A 13793-nucleotide genomic window follows, 5' to 3' on the forward strand; every position below is an offset into this window, starting at 1 on the left:
TGTATATAAAGGGTACAGATCTCTGCACATGGTTATGAGAGTATTTAGGGGTTGTAGTAAGGATGTAAAGGAGAGAGCATATTTCTCTCTGGTGAGACCTCAACTTGAGTATGGCTCCAGTGTATGGGACCTTTACCAGGATTACTTGATTCAGAAACTGGAAAAAATCCAAAGAAAAGCAGCTCGATTTGTTCTGGGCGATTTCCGACAAAAGAGTAGCGTTACAAAAATGTTGCAAAGTTTGCGCTGGGAAGACTTGGGAGAAAGGAGACGAGCTGCTCGACTAAGTGGTATGTTTCGAGCTGTCAGTGGAGAGATGGCGTGGGAGGACATCAGTAGACGAATAAATTTGGATGGTGTCTTTAAAAGTAGGAAAGATCACAATATGAAGATAAAGTTGGAATTCAAGAGGACAAATTGGGGCAAATATTCGTTTATAGGAAGGGGAGTTATGGATTGGAATAACTTACCAAGGGAGATGTTCAATACATTTCCAATTTCTTTGCAATCATTTAAGAAAAGGCTAGGAAAACAACAGATAGGGAATCTGCCACCTGGGCAACTGCCCTAAATGCAGATCAGTAGTGATTGAATTGAAATTGAAAAAACAGTTCTATAACTGGATGCAATCTACCTTGGGGACAGAATTCTTCCAATTTTTAAAATATGCATCTCCAGTGTACCTGCACATGACTGGAGCTGCCTTGCTTTCTTTGGAGAGGCATGATACATAATATATTATTTGTCCATAAAACTCTTAAATCTATTGATGCCAGAAACCTCTTTCACAACATCGTGTACTGATAATTCCAGTCTACGGCTAGCACAATGCCACCAAGCAATGGCAGGAAATCTCTTTGAAAAGTTTTGAAACTCCTCCACGTACTCGGAAGAATGTTTTCGATTGCGACTGATTTCGATTCTCGAAATAACAAGGCGATATGCGATATTTCCTTTTCAATTAAGGTCATTTAGCGCGAGAACAGTAAAAATAATATTTTTAAATTTCCTTAACCTGAAAAAATACCTTTTAGAGATTTGTATCCACGAAGAGGTTCCGGAGCGTTCCGCCAGCCCTGCTTTTAGTCATACTTTGAATCAATATCCTTTTGACAGAATAGGATAAGTTTGGTATTAACATACAAAAGTATCCGAAGTGTCGAATCCCTTCCATTTTTCTCTCTTCTTCTTTTCCTACCGCTTTTCCCACACTTGTGGGAGGGATGGAGGGATGTAAGCACCATTGCGTGTTGCTGTGGTGGTTGGTTGTGTGGTATGTTGTCTGAATATGATGAGGACAGCGTTGGGAGATACATATACCCAGTCCCTGAGCCAGAAGAATTAATCAGAAGCGATTGAAATACCCGACCCGGCCGGTAATCGAACCCGGGACCCTCTGAACCGAAGTTCAGTACGCTGACCATTCAGTCAACGAGTCGGACTCCATTTTTTCTTTCTGATTAGTGTTATATAGAGGACGGTTGCCTAGTTTTACTTCCTCTTAAATCAATAATCACCACCACCACTTCCTGTCATTGACTTAGGTTACCAGCGCTCCAGCGGCATTATGGTGAAACTTTCCCATTACAGCTTTATGCTGGGCTTCAGGAGCTATTGTTAACGCCTGTACAAGGAGCGAAAGTCTGAAAATACAAAGCAATTTATGAACCAGAAGTAAAACATATTGCGCAATCATGCCATATTCATTATGAGAGAAACATTGTGTCCGCCTTTTTGGTTTCGTGGTTAGTGTGATTAGCGGCCAGCCCGGGTTCGATTCCCGGCTCCGCCACGAAATTTTAAAAAATGGTACGAGGGCTGGAACTCAGCCTCGGGAGTTCAACTGAGTAGAGGGGAGTTCGATTACTCCTCAGCCATCCTCGAAGTGGTTTTCCGTGGTTTCTCGCTTTTCCTCCGGCAAATGCCCGATGATACCTAATTTAAGGCCACGGCCTCTGCCTTGTTTCTCCCTTCCAGTCCTTCCATCCTCCACAAGGCCCCTGTCCATCATAGCAGGTGAGGCCGCCTGGGCGAGGTACTGGTCCTCCTTTTCAGTTGTACTACAGAACCAAAGTCTCACATTCGAGGACACTGCCCTTCAGGCGATAGAGGTGGGATCCCCCGCTGAGTCCGAGGCAAAAACCGACCCTGGACGGTAAACGGATTAAGAAAGAAAGAAAGGAAGAATACGACCATCTCTTCTACCCTGCCGATCCGGCTCCATGGCTAAATGCTTAGCGTGCTGGCCTTTGTTCACAGAGGTCCTGGGTTCGATTCCAGGCAGGGTCGGGAATTTTAAAGATCATTGATTAATTTCGCTGGCATGGGTATGTGTATGTGTCTTCTTTATCATAATTTCATCCTCATCACGATGCGCAAGTCGCCTACGGATGTCAAATCAGAATACTTGCACCTGGTGAGCCGAACATGTCCCCGGACACTCCCGGCACTAAAAGCCACACGCCATTTCATTTCCTACCCTGCCGACCAACATTCCGATGGTGAAATATTCTTCCACCAACGGGACTCGAACCGACAAACCACGGTGTCATACCTTATAGACTTGACACCTTAACAATCATGGCTACCAGTGGGGGCAAACTATGGATAGTTTCTCCTATCACAGTTGAACATCCGTGGTCGTGTCTGTGGGAGTAACCCAGAAGTTAAACCGGAGTGCTTAGTAACGGTGAAGTGTCCTTGAAATACTCTTATTTAACGCCAGGTGGCGTTGAGTGGTCTTCAGTCGTTGTCAACATCAAGAGGCAAAGGACTGACTTTGCAGTTTCTCTACAGCGAAGATATTTATCAGCAATTAAAGTTGACCCTCGTTAATATTGCGTTATCAGTCTAGTTTCAGCTTTGATCTTCTTCTGATCATACAGCAAGGTACGGTGAGTAGAAATTAAGTATTCCTGTTCTATTCTGTGAGATACAGTACATGTTTCTTCCTTGTAACCCAAATAAGTAAACCGGAGCGTAGAGCTGTTTTTTATTTTGTCTGTTTGTTGTACATATAATTCGTATCCAGAGTGAGTTATAATTCATTGTGATACACAAATTATTAATTTTCCTTCTCATAACTTATCGTCGAAACGGAATAAAGCAAATTTTAAATTACGATAAATGGAAACTACCGCAACCCCAGGCTATATTAGCAATGATACTACCAGTGGATAGTATGTATAATGATGTAAGTATAATCGTGTGTCAGTGCAAATTCAGTCTACCGCAGTGACGTCACGCTGGTAGCAAAGCATGGAAGGCGGTGACATTTCTCGCTCTGTGAAGAGAGCGCATTGTTCAAAATGTATTCGTTTACAATTGAGAGACCACTGATGTGTTACTACAGTCAGTTTATTATTATGTCATTCATATTCTAAGTATTTTACCTTCCTGTTTAACTGTTTCAAGCTAATACAAGATCTTGTGCGCGCTAAGGTTACTCTCACTTCTCGAGGGATTTTCACCGTTGGCGGCAATTGCTTCATGGTTCTCTCTGTTAGGGCCGCTTCACACTAGGCGACAGGAATCGGCGACCAGAATCGGCTACAGAGTAGCTCAGGTGAATTCCGTGTCGCCGTGCGGTAGCCGGCCGCGCTACTTAGCCGCCTTCCCCGGCCTAGTGACAGTTTTTATAACGAGTTCTCGGGCAGAGGAGTGTCTCTTGCTGCTCTTATTATTGAAGAATGAAAGCTTCGTAGGTTTTTTTTTTTATTTTATATAGTTACCGGTACTTCACTTTTCTGTGTAGACTACTGAGAAGACGGTACTATAGCCTCATTTTGAAAATTGTTGGTTGATTCCCTTCAACCTTCTTTTTAAAAGTAAAATCAAGAACTCTCGCAACAAGGTGCCTTAAATATCGTTCTCTCCACAACTTAATTAATAATAAAAAATTTCCTGCCTGCCCTTGTATTGGCAAAATCTTCTCCATTATATTTCTATTCTGCCGGCCTTTTTGCCAGTCGAGGTCTGCATCTGACCCAATTTTACGGAGCGCTGTATTTACTATTGCGTGTGGTGTGTATAGACGAACAAAAGCACCCAGTCCCCGAGGCAGTGGCATCATACGAGATTAAAATCCCCGACCGAGCAAACGGCCGCGCGGTTTGTGCCACGGAGCTATCATCTTGCGTTCGGGAGATAGTGAGTTCGAACTCCACTATAGGGAGTCCCGAAGAAGGTTATCCGTGGTTTCCCATTTTTACACCAGGCAAATGCTAGGACTGTACTTTAATTAAGGGCACAGTCTCTTCCTTCCCACTCGTATCCCTTTCCTGTACCCTCGTCGCCATTAGACGAATGTGTCGGTGCTACCTAAAGCAAATTTAAAAAAATCCCCGACTCGTTCGGGAATCGAGCCAGGACCCTCTGGACAGAAGGACGCTGCGCTGAGCATACAGCCAAAAAGGTCGGACAGCAAAATCTCATTTATATTGAACATTTAATAAAAGTGTTATCGCTTATATTTGTAATATTTTAATTACAAAGCTCGTTCCTTTCCTGGGATGTTCTTTCTTTAAAGTCGCTGAAAAACTGTGGCATTACTTCATACCATACATTTCTTTTCTCAACTTCATTACTATAGCCTATTCGTCACAGTTTAAGTTCCAGGTGGACGCTGCTCAGTTTATACAATTAAATCATTCATAGTGAATGTAACATATTTATTGAGTACAGTTTGTAATATTCTGAAACGCAGTACAAAACGGGAAGGAACTTGAAATGCACACTGACACTGAAGGGTGTTTTGAATGCAACGCAAAGAGGACGAGTAGCTGGGCTACACAGTCGCCTAGTGTGAAGACTCCAATACAAAACAATGGTTCACCAGCTGTCGCCAGCCCGGGTTGCGAAATCTGCCCCGGCGACCGGTAGCGGGACTGAGCTACTGCAAGGTCAGTCGCCGGGCTTCTTTCTGTAGCTCGGCTACTGAGTCGCCCAGTGTGAAGAGCTCCATTTAAAACAATGTTTCACAAGCACGGGCGGCTGGTCGCCGATTCCTGTCGCCTAGTGTGAAGCGGCCCTTAGTTTGTCAAATATGTAGGGCCGCTTCACACTAGGCGACTAGAATCGGCGACCAGCCGCCCGTGCTTGGGAAACATTGTTTTAAATGGAGCTCTTCACACTGGCCGAGCTACAGAAAGAAGCCTGGCGACTGACCTTGCAGTAGCTCAGTCCCGCTACCGGTCGCCGAGGCAGATTGCACAACCCCCGCTGGTGACAGCTGGTGAACCATTGTTTTGTATTGGAGTCTTCAAACTAGGCGACTATGCCGCCCAGCTACTCGCCTTCAGAACACCCTTCAGTGTCATCGCGCTTTTCTCGTACGTTCTCAGTATGAGCGATGTACCTAAAAAAGTGGGCCAAATAAACACTGAAGACTTAATTCTACAAATTGAACAGCATCCAGCCATCTCGAACCTAAACTGTAACGAGAACAGCAATAAAGTTGAAAAGAAAAACGCATGGTCTGAAGTAATCACGCAGTTCTGCAGTGACTTTGAAGAAAGAACATCCCAGGATAGAAACGAGCTCTGTAAGTAAAATTTTACAAATAGCCTTTACGTGACCTCACTTTTATTAAATATTCAATATAATTGAGATATTGTCGTCCGACTCGTTTGGCTGTATGCTCAGCACAACGTCCTTCGGTACAGAGGGGCCTGGGTTCGATTCCCGGTCGAGTCGTGTTCTTTTTCTACAATGTGCTTTAGGCAGCAGCGACTCAGACAGGTCTTACGGCGACGAGGGGATAGGAAAGGGCTAGGAATTGGAAGGAAGCGCCCGTGGCCTTACTTAAGGTACAGCCCCGGCGTTTGCCTGGTGTGAAAATGGGAAACCACGGAATACCATTTTCAGGACTGTCGACAGTGGGGCTCGAATACACTATATCCCGATTATATAGACAAGGATTTGGCAATTTGTTTAAATACGCTTCTACGTAGGAACCTTATACTGGAAAACTACTAGCATCTCAGTTCAACTTACCTCAAAGTTAAGGCTAACTTTTCTTTAGCCGGTATTGCTTTTCTCAACTTGGTATCCATTCCGGTAATATCTTCTTTCACACTTTCGAAGAGTTCATCAAAAGATTTCTTTGACATTCTGAAGTAACTAAAAAGCTTTGTACCATCATCACATATATCGTCGAACAGTTTATAGAAAAATCCTTTTTCCAAACGATCTTTCAACATAGGATGAGAATGAAACCTACGACGCTTTCTTTCCTTCTTTCTTTTAGACAACAACAAGAGTAGCAATACACTCTTCTACCTGGGAACTCATGATGAAAACTGGTTCTAGGCCGGGGAAGGCGGCTAAGTAGCGCTACCGGCGACCGCACGGCGACACGGAATTCACCTGAGCTACTCAGTAGCCGATTCTAGTCGCCTAGTGTGAAGCGGCCCGTAGGGTTCCCCGCAAAGGTAGGTACCGTGAAGGTCATTAAATTATTTCTCCAGTATATTTGTAACTTTCAGTAACTCGTAACTGGGTCTCAATAAATTTCCTCTTGAGAGACATTGGAGCCAGTTTGTTTGTTTGTTTGTTTGTTTGTGGCTGCCGAACAGTTGTACCTTTCTTTCTTTCTTAATCTGTTTACCCTCCAGGGTTGGTTTTTCCCTCGGCCTCAGCGAGGAATCCCACCTCTACCTACTAAAGGGCAGTGTCCTGGAACGTGAGACATTGGGTCGGGGATACAACTGGGGAGAATGACCAGTACCTCGCCCAGGCGGCCTCACCTGCTATGCTGGGGGGATGAGAGGATTGGAAGGGATAGACAAGGGAGAGGAAAGGATGCGGCCGTGGCCTTAAGTTAAGTACCATCCCGGCATTTGCCTTGAGGAGAAGTGTGAAACCATGGAAAACCACTTCCAGGATGTCTGAAGTGGGAATCGAACCCACCTCTACTCATTTGACCTCCCGAGGCTGAGTGGACCCCGTTCCAGCCCTCGTACCACTTTTCAAATTTCGTGGCAGAGCCGGGAATCGAACACGGACCTCCGGGGTGGGGGGCAGCTAATCACACTAACCACTACACGACAGAGGCGGACTTGATTTTATTTTCATGGTTCATCATCATCATCATCATCATCATCATCATCATCTTCATCATCTGTTTACCCTCCAGGTTCGGTTTTTCCCTCGGACTTCGCGAGGGATCCCACCTCTACCGCCTCAAGGGCAGTGTCCTGGAGCTTCAGACTCTTGGTCGGGGGATACAGCTGGGGAGTATGACCAGTACCTCGCCCAGGCGGTCTCACCTGCTATGCTGAACAGGGGCCTTGTGGAGGGATGGGAAGATTGGAATGGATAGGCAAGGAAGAGGGAAGGAAGCGACCGTGGCCTTAAGTTAGGTACCATCCCGGCATTCGCCTGGAGGAGAAGTGGGAAACCACGGAAAACCACTTCCAGGATGGTTGAGGTGGGAATCGAACCCACCTCTACTCAGTTGACCTCCCGAGGCTGAGTGGACCCCGTTCCAGCCCTCGTACCACTTTTCAAATTTCGTGGCAGAGCCGGGAATCGAACCCGGGCCTCCGGGGGTGGCAGCTAAACACGCTAACCACTACACGTTTCATGGTCCATTCAAACTTTTATTTGCCCTGGAGAAAAAAAAAATATGTCCGAACATTGAAGTAATTATCTCAGAAATGTCATTTGCCTTTTTTAAGTTGTTGTAGTAATTCCCAATTATTCTTCAATAGCTGTTCATATTTTTCCTTAAGTCACTATTTTCTCTTTCCAACAGTAGGGTCATTCTTCTCAAATCATCCAACTCGTTAGTTATATTTTCTCTGTTATAGTCCACCTTTTCTTCAGTTTCATCTTCCCTATAATTAACATAAACAAGTTTTCAGTTGGAAAATGTAATGCAATATAACATTTAAACATGTATTGATTGTGTTTCTTCACTCACCTGTTGAAATCAGCAGCCGGCGATTTTAGAAGTTCAGCTACATCCTTATATCGATTTCTCTGTTTTTCCCTCTCAACCCTCCCGCCACGATTAGGAGTTTACATATTTCCTCCTAGTGGTATAGTCTCATACATCCGGCTTTAATTCACGGCTGCTTTTATTCCGATAATTTAGAAGTTGTTGTCTTAAAGGGATTTCAAAGCACGTCATAGCGAAGTAAAACGAGCAAACTCGACCTAAAGTAATAACGTAATAACATTGTATTAACTTAACACAGCATGTATCGATTAAAGACAATAATAATTTATGATATATTATAAATACGTACCATGTTTCACACTAAATTTATCATTGCGCCGACAAGCGTTTTCCCACAGTCTGGCAAGATCATTTTTCGAGAATGAAAAATAGTTTGTGTATTTTTCTTTGGTTTTCCTGTAGTAGATTAAACAGCCTGCTACTGCACAGCCCGGCAGATTAATGAGGAGAATAAAAGAGCTTCAAATTATGTACGGCAGGTATTTAATACATAACGTATGTTTAACACATTAAAAATACAAGCCATGTAGCCGCGGAGCCAGTTTCTCGCAGTGCTCCCCGCGTGACGTCACCTGCGCAGAAGCGAGGCCTCCGCAGAAGCAACGCATTTTCTCAATGATGAGCATACTCGAGAAGTTAGAACCTAATTTATTTTCAAATTTAATCATAATTTCATCCCAGTTTTTTAATGTCAATTTGTATATATTGTTTCATTTGTTTCATGTCAATTGCATGCATGTACATTTGTTTAGTTATGAGATGTTTTACATTAAGGCTGTAGATGGCCAGACCCAGTCGAAACTAGCCCCTAATTAATTAATTTAATTTAGAATATTACATATTATAGTACTGAAAGGGCGACCATTACTACATTAATTTAATAATTATATTGTACTTACAATTCAATACGGATCACAACCATGAAGTTTATAACCTATGATAGTCTAATTGGGACAACAATTTATTTATTATGCTCTGGTTACCATTACTGTAAAGCCTCCGTGGCTCAGGCGACAGCGCGTCGGCCTCTCACCACTGGGTTCCGTGGTTCAAATCCCGGTCATTCCATGCTTGATTTGTGCTGGTGTCTCTCCGGGTACTCCGGTTTTCCCCGTCATCTTTCATTCCAGCAACACTCTCCAATATCATTTCATTTCATCTGTCAGTCAAAAATCATTGCTCCAGAAGAGTGCGACATGCTTCGGCAGCCGGCACAATTCCTATCCTCGCCGCTAGATCGAGGCTTCATTCATTCCATCCCTGGCCCGGTCAATGACTGGAAAACAGGTTGTAGGTTTTCATATCATTACTGTAGTTGTTTAATATCTTATTACTTGACCTTTAAAATAAAAAGGATGGACGTGTGTGGTGGGAACAATAAAATTAATATCATAAAATTCGTTTCTATAGGCCTACTATCCGTTTGGTGCGCCATATTGTTGTTAAGATATGTTATGAGCGGAACCATTGTTGTCGCATAGAAATCTTCCTTAAATTATTCCGTACTTCGCATGAGAATCAATCCTAAAACAGAGTATAACTTTTAACATACAGTAGTCTCTCGATTATCCGACGTAAACGGGACCTGGAGTACGTCGGATCACCGAAAATGTCGGATAATACAGAATAACTTTGAAAATGAACTGAAACAAAGAGGAAGGCTAAAATAATGACATGTTTTACGGTGCTCTATTTATTAAATTACCAATTCAATTGTATAGTACATGCAGTATTAAACGAAAACATTCCAGATGTGTTACGAAAAGAAACTTTTCTCCACAGATATTAAGCTACATAATACCGTACCGTTTTTGCCCAGCACTGGCAAGAAAATTAGGGTCCCCTTCATTAAACTCCTTCTGGAAATACACAGCCTTTTCCCGCATAATGGTGCCAGATATTGGCAGGCAGAAATAGTGCTTCACTTACTTTTTCGTACTGATATTTTTATTGTTTTTCTCTGCTCTGGTAGAGCACAACTTTTCAACTTCTTCCCTCTGTTTTTTCCAGTCCCCTACTGTGACACGTCCAACACCATAATCTGAAGCCATATTTTGAAGAATTTCCCCTTTGTCCAGTCTCTTTAATGCACTCAATTTGTGTTCCATAGAAACAGTTACTTTCTTCCATTTACTCGCCATACTCACAGAGGATATGAAAACTATAACCTCCGCACCCAACCAATACTACAATGACTGAAGACTCACTGCACCTGTCCTTGAGAAAAACCCAGTCCTACCGCCAGCGTTCAGGCCAGTGCTTGTCCCATTGTCGCACCCTCCACAGCGGGTGTGTCTGAATTTAGTCTCCACCAAAAGTTGAAATTAAGTCTAACAGTGTCGGATAACACGGAATGTCGGATAAGGGAAGGTCGGATGAGCGAGACTCTACTGTAGTTTAATTATTAATTATTGAAGCGTTAATAGTTGTAAAGACTGAAAAATTGTTTGATAATAAGTAAATTCAGTAGTGCCTCCGTGGCTCAGGCGGCAGCGCGCCAGTCCCTCATCACTGGGTTCCGTGGTTCAAATCCCGGTCACTCCATGTGAGAGTTGTGCTGGACAAAGCGGAGGTGGGACAGGTTTTTCACCAGGTGTTTCGGTTTTCCCTGTCATATTTCAGCAACATTATCCAATATCATTTCGTCATTCATTAATCATTACCCCAGAGAAGTGCAACAGGCTACGGCAGCCGGCACGACTTCGTTCATGCCATCCCTGACCCGGTCACTGAGTGGAAAACAGGTTGTAGGTTTTCGTTTTTCAATAAGTAAATTCACTGCTTATGATCGGCAAGATGTCAGGAGGGCAAACCTCTCGACCTGAGGGGACCTGAAATATTTAGACTTTATTGCCATCTAGAGGCCTAACATAACTAGGAAGAGATGTGTATCTTAGGTAAATGCTGGAAATCAATATTCCTGCCCCTCTTGTTACGTACGTTGCTACAATTGCTACTCTTACTAGTCTAACACTTGTTAGAAATTATGATATTTGATCTGTGGCTACCAAGGATCTATAAATATCACTGAAAGATATGCACATGGACGAAACATTATCATTTCATCCTCATCACGTCCGCCTTCGTAGCGTAACGGTTAGTGTTATTAGCTGCCGTCCTCGGAGGCCTGGGTTCGGTTCCCGGTACTGCCAGAAATTTAAGACTGACAGGAGGGCTGGTATGTGGTCCAAATGGTACATGCAGCTCACCTCCAATGGGGGTGTGCCTGAAAAAGAGCTGCACCACCTCGGGATGAGGACACGAGTTTACTTACTACTTATCCTCATCACGACGCGCACGTCGCCTACGGGTGTCAAATCTAATCGTAAGACCTGCATCTGGCGAGCAGAACTTGTCCTCGGACACTCCCGGCACTACGCCATTTCATTTTTTACCGCTTTCGCTACATCTAGGCCTATAGGGTCGCGGGTGCGATCTGAGTCGTACGTGTGGATTTGGCCCTGGTTACGGCTGGATGCTCTTCCTGATGCCAACCGGTGGCGGCGATTGGGAATTCGAAGCGGGGGAGGAAAAAATGTGCAGACAACAAGAAGTACCTGGGTTTGTAGGATAGGTTGTGTCCCATTTGCGATCACAGCAAAAGGTGTCCCATTTGCGATCACTCCCATCACAGTGAAAAACAAGAATGTGAAGAAAGACCAGTTCGTGTCCCATTTCCGACCATTGTAAAATTATCAGCAGCCTATCAGGATTTTCCAACGTCCATGCAGCAGGGGGACTGTTAATTAGGGCTTACTCCACACAACCTATCTCTTGAAAGGTTTTTAAGATAATATTACTCCATAGTTTTTGTTTTTTAGCTGTAGACATCCATCGTTGATGTAGCTTTTGTTATGTTGTTTTCTGCGTGCTTACTTATGACGTGCTGGTCATTGAGACGAATAAAGGCAAGCCTTGTGTTTTATATAATGGATACTCTTACAGAAATTTACCTAAAAGTCAGGGATGTTTGGTGACATGGATTTCTTATCGCTGATTTTACATCGCACCGACACAGATAGGTCTTATGGCAATAATGTGATAGGAAAGGGCTAGGAGTGGGAAGGACGTGGCCGTGGCCTTAATTAAGGTACAGCCCCGGCATTTTTGTTTGTTATGAAAATAGGAAACCACGGAAAACCATCTTCAGTGCTACCGACAATGGGATTCCTACCCACTATTTCCCGAATGCAATCTCATCTTTTCGTGCTATCATTATAGGATTATAATTTATTCAACTTATTTTAATCTAAATATTTTCTTAACATTAAGTTCTAGAATCTTGTAAATCTAATCCGAGCGTACAGACAAAAATTATCATTTTATTTATATAAGTGAAAGTAGGCTGAGTGGCCGTGCGTTTTACCGCACTACGGCTACGGAGCCAAGCTCTGCATTCGGGAAACGCATGGGTTCGAACCCCACCGTCGGCTGTTCTCAGAGTGGTTTTCTGTGGTTTAATACTTTCACTTCCAGGCAAATGCCGGTACAGTTCCTATTCACAGGCCACAGCTAAGTCCTCCCGCCCCTTAACCAATTAAATTCACCATAACACATTTCATCTTCATTAACTCCTCAACTGAGGTTGGTGCCAGGAAGGGCATCCGGCCGTAGAAACATTTCGTATAAATTAATCTCATCTCAACCCGACCCGGTATCAAGAAACGAAACTAAGCGGTAGACATACATACATATAGATGTACGTAGGCTCATTTATAATTTGAGTAGCTGCTTACTTTATGTGTCAGTAGGATGTCTGAACAGTTTGGGCATTATTTAAGCAGTAGTTTAATAGTGTCCCCTATTGTATAAGAAAGTGTAAGTTAACTGTTAAGTTTGAGATGAGCTAGAATTACTTCAAAAAGGGTAGCACTATCAAAGAAGCAAAGCGTTACAGCAAAATCCTTTGTTTTGAAACTGGAAAATGTAAAATTCAACGGTCTTAATGCGTCCATCTTTTGTATTACTTCTTAAAACTCATCTAACCGCCTTTACACCCACAACCATCTGGTAATTCTATATAAAAGGTTCATTTGAGTCTTTTTTATTCTCTGTCAGTCCCGATATTAACGCATCAGCCTCAAACGGTAAATATCAGTAATTTAATGAGTTTCAACATACGATTCGTAAGAATCCTAGTATGTAGTTCAGCCAGTTACTTGAGGGATATCTTCCTGTACCAGTCCTTCAGTAGGGAATTCCCTCACAGCAACCTGACTGTATGTCACTGATAAGAGTGATCGCAAATGGGACAATGCTTAACCCGCCAAAAATAAATTAGTCTTGTATTCTACCTGAGTGATCGCAAATGGGACGACACCGTAGGATATAGCGAGTGTGTGTGTGTGGGGGGGTGGGGTGGGGTGGGGGGTATACTACTTCTTCTATATGCCTTGCCCAGTCTCCCGGACAGTGGCAACCAGTATGTTCTTCAATCTTCAGCAACACGGTAGAGTGCGACGGATCGTATTCCAGTCCAGTCTTGAATGTTCTTGAGACATGACGTTCTTTTCTTTTCCTGCCTACTCCCCGCTGTCGTTTGATTTTGCCGTTTAAAATGAGGCGTAATACTGCATATCTTTCACCACGTAACAATGCCCCAAGTACGCAAATTTCCTGTATTTGATGTTAATCAGTAGTTCTCTTTTAGAGTTTGCTCTCTGTAGTATTTTTCAATAGAGACGTGCTCTATCCAGGAGACTCTTAGCATTCGTCTATGAAACCACATTTCTAGAGCTTCCAGCCTTTTTTATGGTGGTCGTTTTTAAGGTCCAAAAACTTCAACTCCATAAAGCAAAATTGACCAAACATAACACTTAACTATGCGCTG

At 43.3% G+C, this 13793-nt stretch overlaps 1 protein-coding gene across 4 annotated transcripts in view; it reads left to right on the forward strand.

Moving 5' to 3' along the window:
* The first annotated feature begins 2747 nt into the window (after positions 1-2747).
* LOC137498921 (glutathione S-transferase 1-like) overlaps positions 2748-13793 on the forward strand; it is a 124851-nt gene continuing 113805 nt past the window's right edge. The window contains exon 1 of one of the 4 annotated variants that reach the window (XM_068226753.1): positions 2748-2894. The gene's annotated coding sequence lies outside the window, so the exon portion shown is untranslated. Of the gene's footprint in view, positions 2895-5495; positions 5543-6295; positions 6432-13793 lie in introns of those variants that run through there. The other 3 variants (XM_068226754.1, XM_068226756.1, XM_068226755.1) reach the window with 3 other exon arrangements.

The sequence above is a fragment of the Anabrus simplex genome, chromosome 3 (genome assembly GCF_040414725.1).
Source record: "Anabrus simplex isolate iqAnaSimp1 chromosome 3, ASM4041472v1, whole genome shotgun sequence".
In the NCBI taxonomy this organism is placed as follows: Eukaryota; Metazoa; Arthropoda; class Insecta; order Orthoptera; family Tettigoniidae; genus Anabrus; species Anabrus simplex.